Source organism: Gossypium hirsutum, chromosome A13, assembly GCF_007990345.1.
Source record: "Gossypium hirsutum isolate 1008001.06 chromosome A13, Gossypium_hirsutum_v2.1, whole genome shotgun sequence".
Taxonomy (NCBI): Eukaryota; Viridiplantae; Streptophyta; class Magnoliopsida; order Malvales; family Malvaceae; genus Gossypium; species Gossypium hirsutum.
Genome location: NC_053436.1, coordinates 54782317 through 54799107, shown reverse-complemented (window position 1 = coordinate 54799107; position 16791 = coordinate 54782317). Strand labels below are relative to the sequence as shown.

Sequence of the window (16791 nt, the reverse complement as noted above, 5' to 3'; positions counted from 1 at the left end):
TCGCATTTACGGTGTAGACTTCACATGGCCTGGGCACACGCCCTTGTCCTAAGGCCATGTCCTTGACACGGCTGAGACACACGGCCGTGTCTCTTCCCGTGTGTTTACTACCATGCATACTGACTTGAAAGTTTAGGGTGTAGGGGACACATGGCCGGACAACACGCCTATGGGGCTGACCGTGTGTCACATACAATCCAGACACACGCCTGTGTGTCTACCCATGTGGACGAATTTTGAGGCTATTTACCAAGTCCTTTTGTCACCCATAACAACACAAACACATTCACATGTCAATGGTGATAGATTAGGCAATGGTTAGGTTACTTAGACCTCAAAAACTTTACGCCATGCATGACATTCACATATCAAGGTATAAATGTTTAAAACTCCCCACTTGACAAGTTCAGTCATTTCTTTTCTTTACCTTTGCTCATATTATGACTATGCTAATTGGTTCCATTTATCCATCAAGCATGAGTTCTACCTTTTATCATTCATTGTTAGCAACCAATTTAGCACACACCACACGAATAATAACACATCCCATGCATGTATCAATATTTAGGAATTTTTAACCCAATAATCAAAAGAGCCATGTTTCATTGCCATATAGAAAATGGAATAATATACCAAAAGGGGCCATCACTTTGGCTAACAAATATGATACAAGTAACAAAATGCTAAGTCCTCTATACATGCCATACTAAAAAAAATTAAACCAAACATACCCTAAAGGATTTGTTGATAGTGTGACTCGAGCTCTGACTTCCACGATCCTCGAGCTAGCTTGGCGATGCGGAAAGAAAAGGGAAAAGAGAGAAGGGTAAGCACAAAGCTTAGTAAGTTGCATGTAAATAATAAACAACATAAGTCAAGATAATCATGGGTTAAACTTGTTATCAATTATCACCACAATGTCATATTGCACACATGAACATAGTCAAAATTGACATTAAATGTCATTAAACATCATGCTTATCTTACTCTTTTCTACTCATGCTAAACTTCCCATAATGAATTGAGTTCAATGCTCATGGGACCTGTACCATACATTCTTACTCATATCACTCCACTTCTTAACCCAAAATCTTGAATGGCCCATTAAACCACCCGGAATACTAAAGGACATTTGAGATTATCATACACCAAATAAAGTAGCAATGCCATGTCCTTGATATGGTCTTACATGAATCCACACATCATCGCCGATGCCATGTCCCAGACATGATCTTACACTGGCACATATATATTATCACCGATGCCATGTCCCAGACATGGTCTTACACTGGCACATATATATTATCGCCAATGCCATGTCCTAGACATGGTCTTACACAGGCATACATATTATCGCTGATGCCATGTCCCAAACATGGTCTTACATAGGCATACATATTATCACCGATGCCATGTCCCAGACATGGTCTTACATAGGCACATACTCAGATGCCAATGCCATGTCCTAGACATGGTCTTACATGGAATCTCATTTAGCACGGTGTCACGACATCCAAGTCCTAAGTATTCCTTCGGGTCACCCGGGGCTTCCGAGATACGAGGCTATCATTAAACTTCCATTAGATCATCACAAGTGAATTTCATTAAAGCATACATACATGTATCATATAACGTCAAATATTAAATACGTAACATTGGAGTTATTGAATTACTTACACACAACTTACCTCGGTGCAAAAAATGACAATTTGCGATTTAGTCCACAACCTTGCCTTTTCCTCGGCCAAGGTCTATCCCTCGTCCCTCTTGATCTATAATAGAACATTTAGCTCATTTAATACACGTACTATTCAATTCAGTTAAAAAATCACGATATGGAAAAATTACAATTTTGCCCCTAAAATTTTACAAAATTATGAAATTGCCCTAGGCTCGTAAAATGAAAAGTATCCCATTTTCCCATTACCCAAATCTAGCCAAATCATTTATTCTCTTATACCATCCCAAAATTTTCATTTATTCATACATTTACACATAGTTTTTACAACTTTTACAATTAGGTCCTTTTTATCAATTTCACAAAAAACCACCTAGTAAAAGTTTTTTATCACACCTCAAACCTCTATATTCTTCCATTAGACATCAAAGCACAAGCATGTCATTCATGGGTATATTTTTGAACATGAACCCTAGCTCAAATTAAGGTAGAAATAGTTAAATCGAGCTACGAGGATTTTAAAAATATAAATAACATTAAAAACGGGGCTAGGATGCATTTACTTTGAGCTTGGAAGATGAAAGAAACCCTAGCCATGGCTCGTTATGAAATTCGGCCAAGGGTGGAGAAGATGGACTCAATTTTTGACTATTTTTCCCTTTTAATTCTTTTAAATACCAATGGACCAAAATGCCCTTCCATTAAAACTTTGATATATTATCCCTTCTATGTCCATTTTTTGTCCATAATGACATATAATGGTCTATTTGCTAAATAAGGACTTCAAATTTCAAATCCCATCACATTTAAGTCCTTAAATCAACTAGAACATATATTTTTCACTTATTGCAATTTAGTCTTAATGATTCAATTGGACACCTTATCAGTAAAATTTCTCATTGATATTTTCACACAGTTATTTAATCACATAGTAGACTTTAAAACTTTATCGATATAAATATTTCTACGTCGGATTTGTGGTTTCAAAACCACTATTCTGTTTAGGCCCTCATTTGGGATACTACAAAGCTGACTCAGAAGCTAGAAAGGTATGAAAAAGATCATTGAGTAAGTCATTTCAGTTTGAATTAAAGAAATTTTGAGATGATTTTAGCCGTTCGAAGGTTACTGCGAGTTATTCTAGACGTGATCGAGACAGACCACCTGTAAGTTCAAAAGCTACCTCAGTAGCTAGTGTTGGTAACATTAGATCTAATCAACCTGAGTGCAAGTATTGCGGTAAACGACATCCCGACAACTGTAAATTGAATGATCGAGCTTGTTTCAAATGTGGATCATTAGATCATTTCATCCGTGATTGTCCCGAGTTGGTTGAACAAGAGATAGTGCAGAATATGAGGTCAAGTAACACGGCAGCTCGAGGTAGACCACCCAGAAATACGGGTAATGTGAGTGGCAGTTAGAGAATGACTAAAGACATGGTTGTGATATCTGAAGCCCGAGCACCTACCAGAGCTTATGATATTCGCGCTCGCGAAGAAGCTTCATCTCCAGATGTTATTACCAGTACTTTCACTCTCTATGATACTACTGTGATTGCATTGAAAGATCTAGGATCAACTCATTCATATGTATGTGAAACTTTAATATCCAGTAAGACTTTGCCTGTAGAGTCTACTGGATTTGTGATTAGAGTATCTAACCCTTTAGGCAGATATGTCTTGGTTGATAAAGTTAGTAAGAATTTTCTGTTTATGATTCAAGATTTCTATTTCCCGACTGATCTAATAATGTTGCTATTCGACGAATTTGATATAATTTTGGGTATAGATTGGTTAACATTGTATGATGCTATAGTGAATTGCAAACAAAAAATGATTAACTAAGATGTTAGATGATGAGATAATTCGGATTGAATCTAACGATTTGAATTGTTTGTCGGCAGTGATTTCTTTAATGTAGCTTAGAATTATGTGAGAAAAGGTTGTGAAGCTTATTTGGCTTATGTGCTTGACTTAAAAGTGACTGAAAAGAAGATTGAATTAGTATCTACTGTGTGTGAGTATCAGGATGTGTTTCCTAATGAGTTACCGGGTTTACCATCAATCTGAGAGGTTGAGTTTGGCACTGAGTTGATGCTGGGAACTACTCCGATATCAATAGCTCCGTATAGAATGACACCGATTGAATTAAAAGAACTGAAAACTCATCTACAAGAGTTGACTGATAGAGGATTTGTTTGACCGAGATATTCACCTTGGGGTGCTCCCGTATTGATTGTGAAAAAGAAAGAGCAAGGAATGATTGAATGAAATTATATAAGTAAAGTCCTAATATATGTTTGTTTAATGAGTGGATTATACATGTTGTTAGATAGGTAAATGGATATGTAATTGGTAGGTTTGATATGGCTTATAATGTGTATTGTAATGAGTATTTTGGCTGCCTATTGAGCTGTGAAATGTGGTCAACTATGTTTGTAAATGCTTGTGTTTTTAGGGTGAAAAAATGGCTTTGCAAATAGCCTATTTTTTCCGCACGGGAAAGGACACAGGCCTGTGTCTCAATCGTGTGCGACACACGGTCAAGCTACACGATTGTGTGTCCCTTGGGGTACTCTTTCGAATTAAAGTCGGTATACCTTACAGGTTTGACACGGCCTAGACACACGGGCGTGTCTACTGGCTGTGTGTGATACGCGTGTCTATAGGTTTTTAGGATGTCTCCCTAATTTTCTCACGACCTAGCACACGGGTGTGCCCTCAGCCATGTGGTACAAGTAAGTATGTATGCCCTGGTTTTACATGGCCTGTGACACAAGCGTGTTTGGTAACTGTGGCCTTTCGAATTAAAGTCAGTATACCCTACAGGTTGGACACGGCCTGACAAACGGGCGTGTCTACTGGTTGTGTGTGGTATACGGGTGTGTGACACTTGAAATGTGAAAATTTTTCTAAGTTTCTGAAAATTTTAATATGTTACGATTTAGTCCTGAATGAATGCTTAAAGCTTTGTATGCTCGATTTAATTACATATGGAATGTGAATGACTGTTATTGACTAAGATATGATGTTATTTGATATTTGATTGTTCTAAATTGTGTTACAAGTATGGTAATACCTCTTAACCTATTCCAGCAATGATTATGGGTTAAGGGTGTTATAGTACAGATAAGGGTCTAAGAGCATGGATGACAAACGCCATGGAAGTAAGGTAAAGGGTATAAGGTAGTCGGTGTAAAACCATAGATGAAAGATGTTATGGTAGCCAAGTATGATGAGTAAGACCATAAAACCATAGATGAAAGATGTTAGGGTAGCTAAGTATGATGAGTAAGACCATGAATGAAAGACACCATGACATCATTAGCTAATACGCCAAGATGGCAAAGCAGTGTAAGACCATGGATGAAAGACTCCATGGTGTCCACATAGAAGAAGCCTACCGAGATAGTAAATATGAGCTAAGTTTACTGGGATAGTAAACATGAAATAGAAATAGTCTGTCGAGATAGTAAATATGAGATTTGTATCGCCCTATATCCGACTCGATTTACCAAATCTGGGTACAAGACGTCACAATTATAACAACCAGTTTTTTAGTAGTGTTAGAAACAGTGGTTTCGGGGCCACAAATCTGACGAGTATGTTCATAAATATTATTATTTAATATTTATGAGTTAACTATGGTTTTAAAAAGGTTTTTGTTATGGTAATTTATGTGATATGAATGATTAATTAAGTTCAAGTGGTAAGACCTTAAAGTCAATTGGTTTTAGAAAATGAGGTATAAGGACCTCTGATGTGATGTCTCGTGATAAGTTTTAAATTTATAATTGATCGTACATGAAAACTAACTATTATCACCATAAAGGCAAGTGCACCTATCAAACTATGGTATAGTTTATAGCAAGACTAGAATGTCGAACCCACAGTAACTAAAAGAACTAGTATTAACTCTCTTTTTATTATCTAGCCTAAAAATAAAGGGGTTTGTTTTATCTAAATTAATTAACTAAACTAAGAATGCACAAGAAGAAAATTGGGGAAATACTTTTGGGAAAAAACTAATTGATTTGGACAATACGAAAGGAAAAATCCATCTAGACTTCATGTGGCAGCTTTAATTTGACCCTAGTCAGGAAGTGGTTTCGGGACCACAAAACTGAGTCACAAAATTATTTAAATGCTCTTTTCTATGTTTATTATATGTGAAGTATCATGTCTAAATTTTGTCATTTGAATGTGAAATTATGAAAAAGGACTTATGTGATAAAATTGAAGAATGTGTTAGGAAGAAATGAGGTGACCTAATAATGCATGGCTTATTAAAAGGGAGGACTTGCATGTCAAATTGTCCAATTTAAAGTTAGTGGCCGGCCATGATGATGATGATTTGTAATATATGCATTTTATATATATAAGAAATATAATTATTAAATGTTTTATAATAAACATAAGAAATTAATAAAAGAAAAGAAAGCCATACATCCTTGCCTTGTTCTTGCCGAATGTTTGAGAAAGAAAGAAGAAATATGCTTTGAGGATTTTGGCAATGTAGCAAGCTAAAAATTTAAGGTAAATTTCATGTAGTTTTTGTTAATTTTTAATAGATGTGTGATCCTTGTTTAATTAGTGTTAAAGCCCATGTTGAAATTTTGATTTCGGTCGAGGTAGAGAAATTTATGAATCTATAATTATAAGTGACTAAATGGTAAAATAATGAGTTGGAGGGACTTGTATGTGAAGAGATGGCATTCGGTTAAAAGTATCTTTGACAAATTTGGTTCTTGTTATTTTGCATGAACTTAGATTAATTTGTAAGGACTTGAAAATACTAAGAAATATTCGGATGAAGTGAAATAGATAGAATGTTGAGTAATTACATGTTAAGGATGTTAAGGCTTAATTGTTAATGTCCGAATTCTATAAAGGGGGCTGTTATGTGAATTAATTTTAAGTTGTGTTATTATATATATATAATATAATCTATAGGGTAATGTTAAGTGGATCAATTGATCGATTAAATAGTTTCTTTACTTTAATTCAAGTTCAAGACCCAAAGAACAGAGATTTGGATCGGGAAAGGCGAAGTTAGCCGAGTAGTCGACACTATTGTACGAAGTTGTCGAGGTAAGTTCTTAAGTAATTTAAATTCAATTCGGTATGCTTAGAACTTAAATAAACATAGTAAGGTAAAATGCTTGATTATATAGATGTATAAATATAATGTGATGGATGTATGTTTGGAGAAATGATTAGAGCCAAATGTGGCTAAATTATTAATCCGAAATAGACATAGAAATATAATGTGCTGCATGTGTGTTTGAATAAATAAATTGAGCTGAATGTGGCTATACTTTTTGAATTGAAATAGACATTGAGACAAGGTGCCGAAGGTATTTTCAAATGAAAGGATTGATGAAATTGATGTGTATCAAAGTAGTTGTGTTATGACTCATAGTATGTGTAATCTTAGCAATGAGCTAAGTAGTGAATGATTGTAACATCAGGCTAAAAGCCTAGCAGGCATATTGCCGGTGATATGATTCAGGTTATAATTCTAGTAGGCTACATGTTGGTATGATTTTTCGTGACTAAGAATTGATGTGTTATTGAACAAGTTAAAAATGAGTGTAAAGCCAAGTATGAGTTAAATTGTTATTAATTCGTAATAAGGTACGCATGTGAATAGTTATGAGAATTTTTGTATGTAATTTATGATTGAATGATGGCTATGATTTAAATGATATTGATTTGGTATATCCAATTGAAGTATAAGTTATGAAAGTATGAAAGATTGTTTATGGAAATGTGATATTTGGGCCTCGGCCTAGCAAGCTTTAAGCTGGTGAATAATATTATCGGGCTTCGGGCCTAGCAGGCTATAATACTGGTGAAATGATATCGGGCTTCAAGCCTAGCAGGCGAAATGCCGGTGAATGAGTTCAGACTTAAAGTCTAGCAGGCTTCGTGCCGGTGATGAATTTGGGTTTAAAACCTAGCAGGCTAAATGCCGGTGATTTTATAAAAGTCTAAGACTATGAGACCTTGTGTTAAATCGGCATTGAATTCGTTCAATACATTAAGTTGGCCAGGTATGTGATATATACTTATACATGTTAGATCGATTGGAATTGAATCATGAATGTGAAATGAGAAGCATAGGTGAAGATGTCATATGTGCATGTGTGTATTCGGTCATGGTGAAAGGTTATATGAATTATGTGAAATACCATTTAGATATGAATGACAAAAGTAATTGTGGTTATGAAATGGTACAATGGTTGAATTCGGTTGAATTAAAGTTGACACTGAAGTATTTAAATGCCTATGTCATATATGTGAGTAAGGGTAAAACCATCGTAAATTATCGATAAGTGTGGGCTATGTGCGGAACCATCTTATAATTACTAATTTGAATGGTTGTGTGCGAATCATTGAGCATAATGCATTGTATTGAGATTATGCTTAAGTGAAATTATAGATATGTGATGAAATTGATTGGTGATATACATGTTTAAATAATATTAATGCAAAGAATGTGTGAAAGTGTAAATTTGTAATAAATCTGCTTGGGACAGCAGCAGTAACGTGATTTTGGAAAATCACCATAAATTGTGGGAGTTGAGTTAGAAGCTGAATAAATTATGTAATTAAATATTAATGAGTCTAGTTTCTTATAAAAGGAACCGTGTAAGCAAAAGAATTTCTGATAATGAGATATTTGAAGTGGCGTGGGACAGAGTCAAATGACTTTGGGGTCCCCTGTTCTGTTTTTAGAAAATCATTATAATTTGTAAAAAAATGGTTATAAGATAAAATTTATATTATTATACTCCTTAATGAGTCTAGTTTCAAATGAAATCAATGAGAACATATTTTTAATTCTGTACAATGAGAAATTTGATTCGTAGTGAAGAGTGGTCAGATTAGTCAAACAGTGTAACAGGGGAAACTTTAAGAAAAATCTGGTATTGATTGGCCAAACCAAAAATTCTGAAAATTTTATGGATATAAGATATATGAGCCTATTTTTACGAAAAATTAACAGAAATTGATTTTGAGTTTCGTAACTCTAGTTATAAATAGTTTAGTGACTATTGCTCAGGAAGACAGCTTGTAGTGAATTTGTGATTATGTTGTAAACATTGATAAAACTTGTTAATGAGTTGCTTATTGTTTTCTTATGAACTTACTAAGCGTAAAGATTACTTCTCTTTCCTTTCCCATATTCCCTAGGGTTGCCAGGTTAGCTCGGATTGGAGGCCGTCAGAGATATTATCACATAGTCGAGTCTACGCTATCGGCGTAAGTAAATCTTAGTGTTTCGAGTCTATGGCATGTATAGGGTTGTAAAGTTGAGTATGTAATATTATGATTAAGCCAAAGACTTTGGCTTGTTATTAAGGTAGTTTGATTATTCATATGCTTGTATGTTATTATCTCCTGTGATGTGGTTTATAGCATGTATATTTAGAACTTGAATTGTGATTCATTGTTGAGTAAGTGAATGATACAAGACTAAGATATTGGTAAATATTTAGTAATACCTCATGAATGTTTTGGGGCCTTGTAAGCCGGGTTAAAGGATAATATACACGTACATGAAAAGTTTAAAATTGTTCAAAAATTTTTATGGCCTGGTTTTATATAAATGGTTGAGTTTAAATCTGGTAGGACCTCAAACCCTGTTCCGGCGAGGGATACGGGCGAAGGGTGTTACACTTCACTTGTTATTTGAATCTGAATCAGACGATTTATTCACTTGACTTAATCCGTAGAAATCCCTAAGTTATATTATTATCTCTCTCAAGACTAACAACGTCTAACTCTATGTTGATTAATTGAAATCTCTAACTCTAGGAAGTCCAGGCCGTGTCAATTTTTCACGTTGACCCATTTTCTTCGTTTTTGGCCCGTTTCTCTCTCTTTTTACTCTCCTATGCTCACCTACGTATAAAACATGAAATTAAAGGATTAGGAGCATCGAATTCATCAAATCTAAGGATAATTCTTCCAAAAATGTGCTAAGCATTTGATAAAAATATGTATAAATTATGATTTATCAAATACCCCCACACTTAAGCATTTGCTTGTCCTCAAGAAAAATCCTCAATTCACAATTAATAATTCATTTTTTTCAACTTATAATTCCTATCAATAATATCTCAAAATAAACCTTAAGTAATCATACATTGAGAATTCGACTAGAAGAACATCAAAGTTTCAAACATTCCAAGTTAAGCATTTTATCATGAAAACATTAGGTGTCTCCCCCCATCTAAGTAATCACCTTTGATTAAAAATATCACAGAATTCAACATCCTCACTAACGATTCACTCAAATCACTTGAAGTGTTTAAGGACAACAAATAAAGCACTCATTAGTCAATATGAAAAGTTATTACCATAGGCTTGCGTGAAAATCAACTCTCCACAACTATATATTGAGATGATACATCAATCAAAAGGTCTTTAGAGGGTTGTAACGTGGCTTTGGTTAGGGGGTGTGGTCATAAGCTGAAAAAGAAGGTTAGAAACGAGATTGAATTGAAAAATTACCTAACTAGAAAAATGCTACAATTGACAATTTACATTCCTAATTGAGCTTTTCTTCATGGATAACATCGTTTTAATCTAAGCATTACATAATTTCATAATAATTTTTTTAAGAACAAATCAAATATTATAGAACTTTGCTAAAAAACACATAGCTAAGCAATTTATTCAAATTGAATCTCGACAAAAATAGGGATCAAATTAATTGAGGGGATTTCAACAATAATGGGTTATGGGTTAATATTGAGGGTAAATTAATGAATGGCTTGTTAGGCTCAAGGGCGTTCACTAAGGGTTAATTATAGAGGTAGGGTTTTATGGAGTGAGTGGGTTAAACCTAGGTGCCTTTATCATCTCAACATATCAAATCAAAGGTGTAGTCTTGACATGCATAATCAAGCAAGTTCTAGAATAACAATTCGATATTGACGCACTCAAAGCAACAATAAAAGTGAGTATGAAAGAAATAATATATGCTTTAAAGGATCAAGATCTCACAAAAATTATGGCTTTTTGATGTTTAACCTGTGGATTTCAACTCAAGATAATACCTAAACTTGGGGAAACAACCTAAAAATATTAAATTCTTAAAAATCAACTTTATCATGCTTGATTCTCTAATTCCTTAAAGTCTAACAATCAATGCATAAATGCCTATGTTTTAATTCAAGACATATCAATAAAAATCATAAATTAATCAAAATTCATTCTAATAATGATATGAGAAGATTATTTGAGAACAAGACAAAATTCGGGGATTTTTCTGATAATGTTATAAATATCCCCCCACACTTAAGATGTACATTGTCCTCAATGTACAAAGTTAGATTTATTGAAAAATATAGATATAAGATCATAAGATAGGGAGAGAAGTGAAACTTCCTAAATGTTAAATGGATTCCTTGAATTGGAGTTATGGAAAGTAATCGGCCAAGGCCAGGATGAGATTGGAGGAGGATACTCCGGTGGTGGTAGAGGTTAGGTTCCACAAGTGCTGTGCCAAAAGAATATTATAACTAGTGGTAGCTATGGTCGTGGTCGAGCAAGGCATGGAAGTCGTGGAGGATGTTTTCCAATGGAGTTGCAAATTCCTAAGTAATAGTGAGCTTTGGAGCTCTTTATAACTATAATAAAATCAATAACTCTTTATGAAATATAAAGTAGCATGATTACTCGTAAAGAAATGGTCGAAAATATAAATTTTTTAATATAAATTATAAAACCTAAGGATGTAGTAAAAATCAAATTAAAGAAAAATAAAATAAAAAGTAGTTTTAAAAGATAAAAATAATAAATAAAAGTCTTTAAACATCTTTATCGCCAGATGGTTCGCAAGGAGGAGGCGGCAATGAGATGTAAAGGTGCTGACAAATCTGATGTAAAGTTGCATCAATGTGATCAAAGCACTGAAAACATTACTACTCGAATTGAGTGAGGTGCTCAGAGATGTCAGAGAGTGAAGCCGCCATATGAACTGGATGATGAATAGGTGGTGGCTGAGAGGTTGGATCCTCGTGAGGTGGAGGGACATCATCGATAATGTCCTCTGGGTTTTCCTGCTCGGCTGAGTGGACAAGGCAGTACTAGGGAGGATCAAATCCACGTCGTCGCTCGATCATCCTCATTGCAGCATACTCGAGATGCCCTGTGGGGACATCTGACCGATGAGAGTGAGGGAGGATACTCGCGCCACCGTGTTGAGGAGACCGAAGTACCGTGCCAGGTGAGTCACATAAGGGCCCATGGAAATGACTCCCTTTCTGTGCTACTCCGTCTGATGGCAAATGGCGAGGGCAATGAAATAGGCGAGGTTGAACATGTGCCCATACACCATGCTCCATAAAAAGTAGGCGTCATGGGTGTTGACAATGCCGGTACTCTCTCTGCCCTGTCAGGGTGTGGGCTAGGATGGTGTGTAAATATCTCAGGGATGGGGTGAGAGCCGATGCCTTGGAATGGCTGGGGTCATAAGTGGCTGAAGCAGGAATGAGGGCCTTCCAGCAGTTTGAAGGAGAGTAGTGGATGTGGCGATGGAGGCTGTCGAAGTCATCATCGTCCATGAACTCCTCTGTATATAGTCCCAGTGCGACTCTGAACTCAGGCACAATTAGCTAGCTAACTAAACCACTGAGACGGAACTGGACCGTTCTAGGATCATCGAACTCTGTCATAAAAATTTTGCTCTGTTCTCACACGGCTGTATCGCACGGCCGTGTCGCCTCCCCTGGTATGAGCACGACCTAAGGCATGCCCATGTGCCTGGCCGTGTGGATGTGGAAAACTTGAGTTTAAGGACTCAGTTAGTGATTTAGATGTTAAAAACTAAAATTTTAAAAAAATCAACACTGTTAGTGCTCGGGTTGCCTTCTGTGAAGTGCTTATTTAGAGTCTAAGCTCGACTTACCTCTCTTGTTGCGTGGTCATGGTGGTGCAAGGAGTTTACACTCCTCATTCCTGCTATCAATTTTATCAAAATAAGGTCTGAGTCGAGTATTATTTACCTTAAAAGTTTCGAATATAGTATGTGTTACCCTCGATTGTACCATGTGGGAAGATGTTCATTACCGTGAAAGGAGTCGCTCTATCCGTATTGTGCTCTAGAGTAGCAATTCGGGGGTCATTTTCATCTAACAATACTTTGTCCCCAATTTGAATTTGCTTCGTTTCATCCCTATGTTTATTATGGTGTCACTTCGATTTTTCGTATGCTTATGGTTTTTCCTTGACAGGTGTTCGCCATTCATCTAGTTCTTCGATCTGTAGCCTTCGTTCTTCATAGATGGGTCATTTGTTGTTACTTGAACAAGGCTCATTTATGCTCGTTGAACATGTTTCCTGCAAAGAAGGTTACACCAAATGATCAGTATTAGTAACACGATTTATACAACCACCCTCAATATTCAATTTGTTATTCGAATTACGAGCTTGAAGAGTGATTGTTTCATCACCCACACGAAGTGTGAGTTCACCTGTACCAACATCGATAATACTTCTAGCAGTTGCTAAAAAAGACCTTCCTAAAATTAAAGGCACGTCACTATCCTCTTTTATTTCTAGAACAACAAAATCAATTGGAAAGATAAATTTATCAATTTTAATGAGTACATCTTCAATAATACCCCTAGGAAATCTAATTGTCTTATCTGCCAATTGAATGCTCATCCTAGTTTGTTTAGGTTTCACAAGACCTAGTTGTTTAAACATTTTATAGGGTAGGAAATTTATGCTAGCCCTTAAATCAGCCAAAGCATTGTTAACGTTTAAACTACCAATTAAACAAGGAATCGTAAAACTCCCTGGATCTTTCAATTTGTTGGGTAGCTTATTCTGTAGAATTGCTGAGCAAACTGCGTTCAACTCTACATGCGACGCCTCATCTAACTTCCGCTTATTTTCTAAAAGCTCCTTTAAGAATTTAACTGCGTTTTGCATCTGTGAAAAAGCTTCAATAAACAGTAAGTTAATGTGTAATTTCTTTAATAATTTAAGGAATTTACCGAATTGTTCGTCCGTGTGGTCTATCTTTGTCGCACTGGGGTATGACACACGAGGTTTGTACTCTCTACTTACCGATTTTCGCTCACTATGGTCTACCTCAACTTTACCTTTACTTACCACAATTCCTTGCCTCAGTTTTGGTTCAGGTTCAACTAACCCTTCCTTATCTCGAATGGTAATTGCATTGAGTTGTTCCCTTGGGTTCGATTCAGTATTACTCGGTAGGCTACCTTGGGGTCATTAAGAAATTAATTTAGAGAGTTGTCATATCTGAGTTTTGAACCCTTGGATCGACGCTTGTTGCTTCTTAAGTGTTGTTTCGGTATTCTGAAAATGAGTTTCTAACACCGAGATAAATTTCGTTAGCATCTACTTAAGGTTCAGCTTCTTTTCCTATTGGTAAGATGGTCGTTGAAAACCTGGAAGATGTTGCCTTTGATTTCCTTGACCACCCCACGAGAAATTGGGATGGTTCCTCCAATCTGCAATATAAGTACTACTGTATGGGTTATTTTGAGGTCTAGAATTATTGTTACCCATATATTGAACTTGTTCCTCCTCGGTGTTGGGGTTGAAGGATTGATATTCTGTGTGTGCTCTTTTTCCATTTGAATTGCACCTCATCACTGAATGTACTTGAGTAGAACCATATAAACAGTCAATTCTTTTATTTAAAAGTTCTACCTGGTTAGATAGCATAGTGACAGCATCAAGGTTGAAAACACCGGCTACTTTTGTCGGCTTCGTTCTTATAACTTGCCACTGATAGTTATTCAGTGACATCTCTTTAATAAATTCATAAGCCTCTTCAGGTGTTTTGTTATTCAAAGTTCCATCGGTGATTGCGTCGATGAGTTGTCTTGTTGAGGGGTTCACACCATTGTAAAAAGTCTAAACTTGTAACCATAAAGGTAACCCATGGTGAGGGCACCTTCTCAATAGATCCTTGTATCTCTCCTATGCATCATAGAGTGTTTCTAGGTCCATCTACACAAAAGAAGAGATATCATTCCTCAACTTAGCCGTTTTAGCCGGCGGAAAATATTTAAGTAAGAATTTTTCGGTCATTTGTTCCCAAGTAGTGATTGACCCTCATGGTAATGAGTGTTTGGATCCTCGTCCTGCAAACCATCAAACTGAGCAAACTGTTGTATCATTTGAATTGTGTTAGGTTTCAGTTCAAAATTATTTGCAGCAATAGCAGGTCTAACTATACTCGATTCGGCTCTTGTTAAAGTAGATTTAGCATAATCATACATAGTATGAGGAGCAGGATTCTGATTTATTGGATCTGCAACAACCACAGGAGGAAGCTGATTATTCTGATTTTCAGCCTTCTCGTTGGTTGTGGTTTGAATATCGTCCTCTTGTCCTCCCTCTATGTCACGTAGGTTTCGCCTAATTTCTCTTCGGTTTCTGCGAGCTATGTGTTCTATCTCACTATGAAAAAGGAATGGTCCTGACGGGTTTCTTCTAGCCATAAACTATAAAAACCTGTCAGAAGGAAATAAAAGAAATTTTAGTAATATAAACAAAATTTAAATTGTAATAAAATAAATGGCTAAAGTAATAAAAATTAAGTGTTCCTAATATCTTAGTTCCCCGGAAACGGTGCCAAAAACTTGGTGTGATGTCTCGTGATAAGTTTTAAATTTATGATTGATCGTACTTGAAAACTAACTATTATCACGATAAAGGCAAGAGCACCTATCGAACAGTAGTATAGTTTATAGCAAGACCAGAATGTCGAATCCACAGGAACTAAAAGTACTAGTATTAACTCTCTTTTTAGTATCTAGCCTAAAAATAAAGGGGTTTGTTTTATCTAAATTAATTAACTAAACTAAGAATGCATAGGAAGAAAATTGGGGAAATACTTTTGGGAAAAACTGATTGATTTGGACAATAACCAAGGGAAAATCCACCTAGACTTCACTTGTTATTTGACTTTGAATCAGACGATTTATTCACTTGACTTGATCCATAGAAATCCCTAAGTTATATTATTATCTCTCTTGAGACTAAAAACGTCTAACTCTAGGTTCATTAATTGAAATCTCTTTCTAATTAAAACCCATAGTGTTGCATTAACTTGATCTATGGATTCCCTTATTAGGTTTCACACTAATCCAACAAAATTATGTCGCCCTATGTCAAGGGGTGCATTCAACTCCGCTTAATTATGCTAGATCTACTCTTAGACAGAGACTTTTGCTCCGTTGAATAAGCATATCAATAGTTGAATCAATATCCTGGAATATGAAAGCCAGAATTAAGAACTCATAATTAAGAACAAATCAAATATTTATCATATAATTCAGAAAATAATAACAAGATCCGTCTTAGGTTTCATTTCTCCTTAGGCATTTGGGGGATTTAGTTCATAAGTGTAAAAGAAAACATCTCAGAAGAATAATAATAATAAAAACATAAAGAAACCCAAAAATCCCGAAGGAAATCGGAGGGAAATCTTCAGTCTTGAAGGAGAATCTGGCTTCTGAGATGGATCAATCGACTTTCTTCGAGTAATTCCTTGCCTCCCACTCTGTGTGTCTTTCTAAATGCCTCCTCTGGGGTGTTAATATAGGCTTTAGAATGCCTAAGAATCCTCCAAAGTGCCTGTAACATCCTGATTTTGGGCTTAGTCGGAACAGTGGTTTCAGGACCACAAATTCGACGAGGAAAATTTTATTTTTATTATATTTTTATGGTCTACGATTTCATGGAATGATTTTGTGAAAATTTTGTTCAAAAATTTCGACGTTTGGGAACTCAATTTGGTCAAAAGGACTAAATTGTAAAAAGTGCAAAAGTTGAGTTTTACATGTTAGAAGTGTTTAATTGTTATGAGTTTTTAAATCAAAGGTCCTTAAATGGTAATTAGACCATTTTGAAGTTTGTGGACAAAAATTGGACATGGATGGAATTTTTTTGAAAGTTTAGTAGTAAGGGCATTTTGGTCATTTGTATATTAAATGAAATAAAATGGGAAAAATAACACAAAATGGTCATCTTCTCCATATGGAGGCTGAACTTAGCACGGGGGAAGCCATGGCTAGGGTTTTCAAGCTTTCCAAGCTCAATAGTAAGTCT

The 16791-nt window shown here is 35.6% G+C and overlaps 1 non-coding gene across 1 annotated transcript; it reads left to right on the top strand.

Annotated features, from left to right (window-relative positions):
• The first annotated feature begins 14611 nt into the window (after positions 1 to 14611).
• Positions 14612 to 14718, top strand: LOC121213206 (small nucleolar RNA R71). Its single transcript, XR_005908579.1, has one exon. It is a non-coding gene; the product is annotated as a small nucleolar RNA R71 (small nucleolar RNA).
• Positions 14719 to 16791: the final 2073 nt, after the last annotated feature.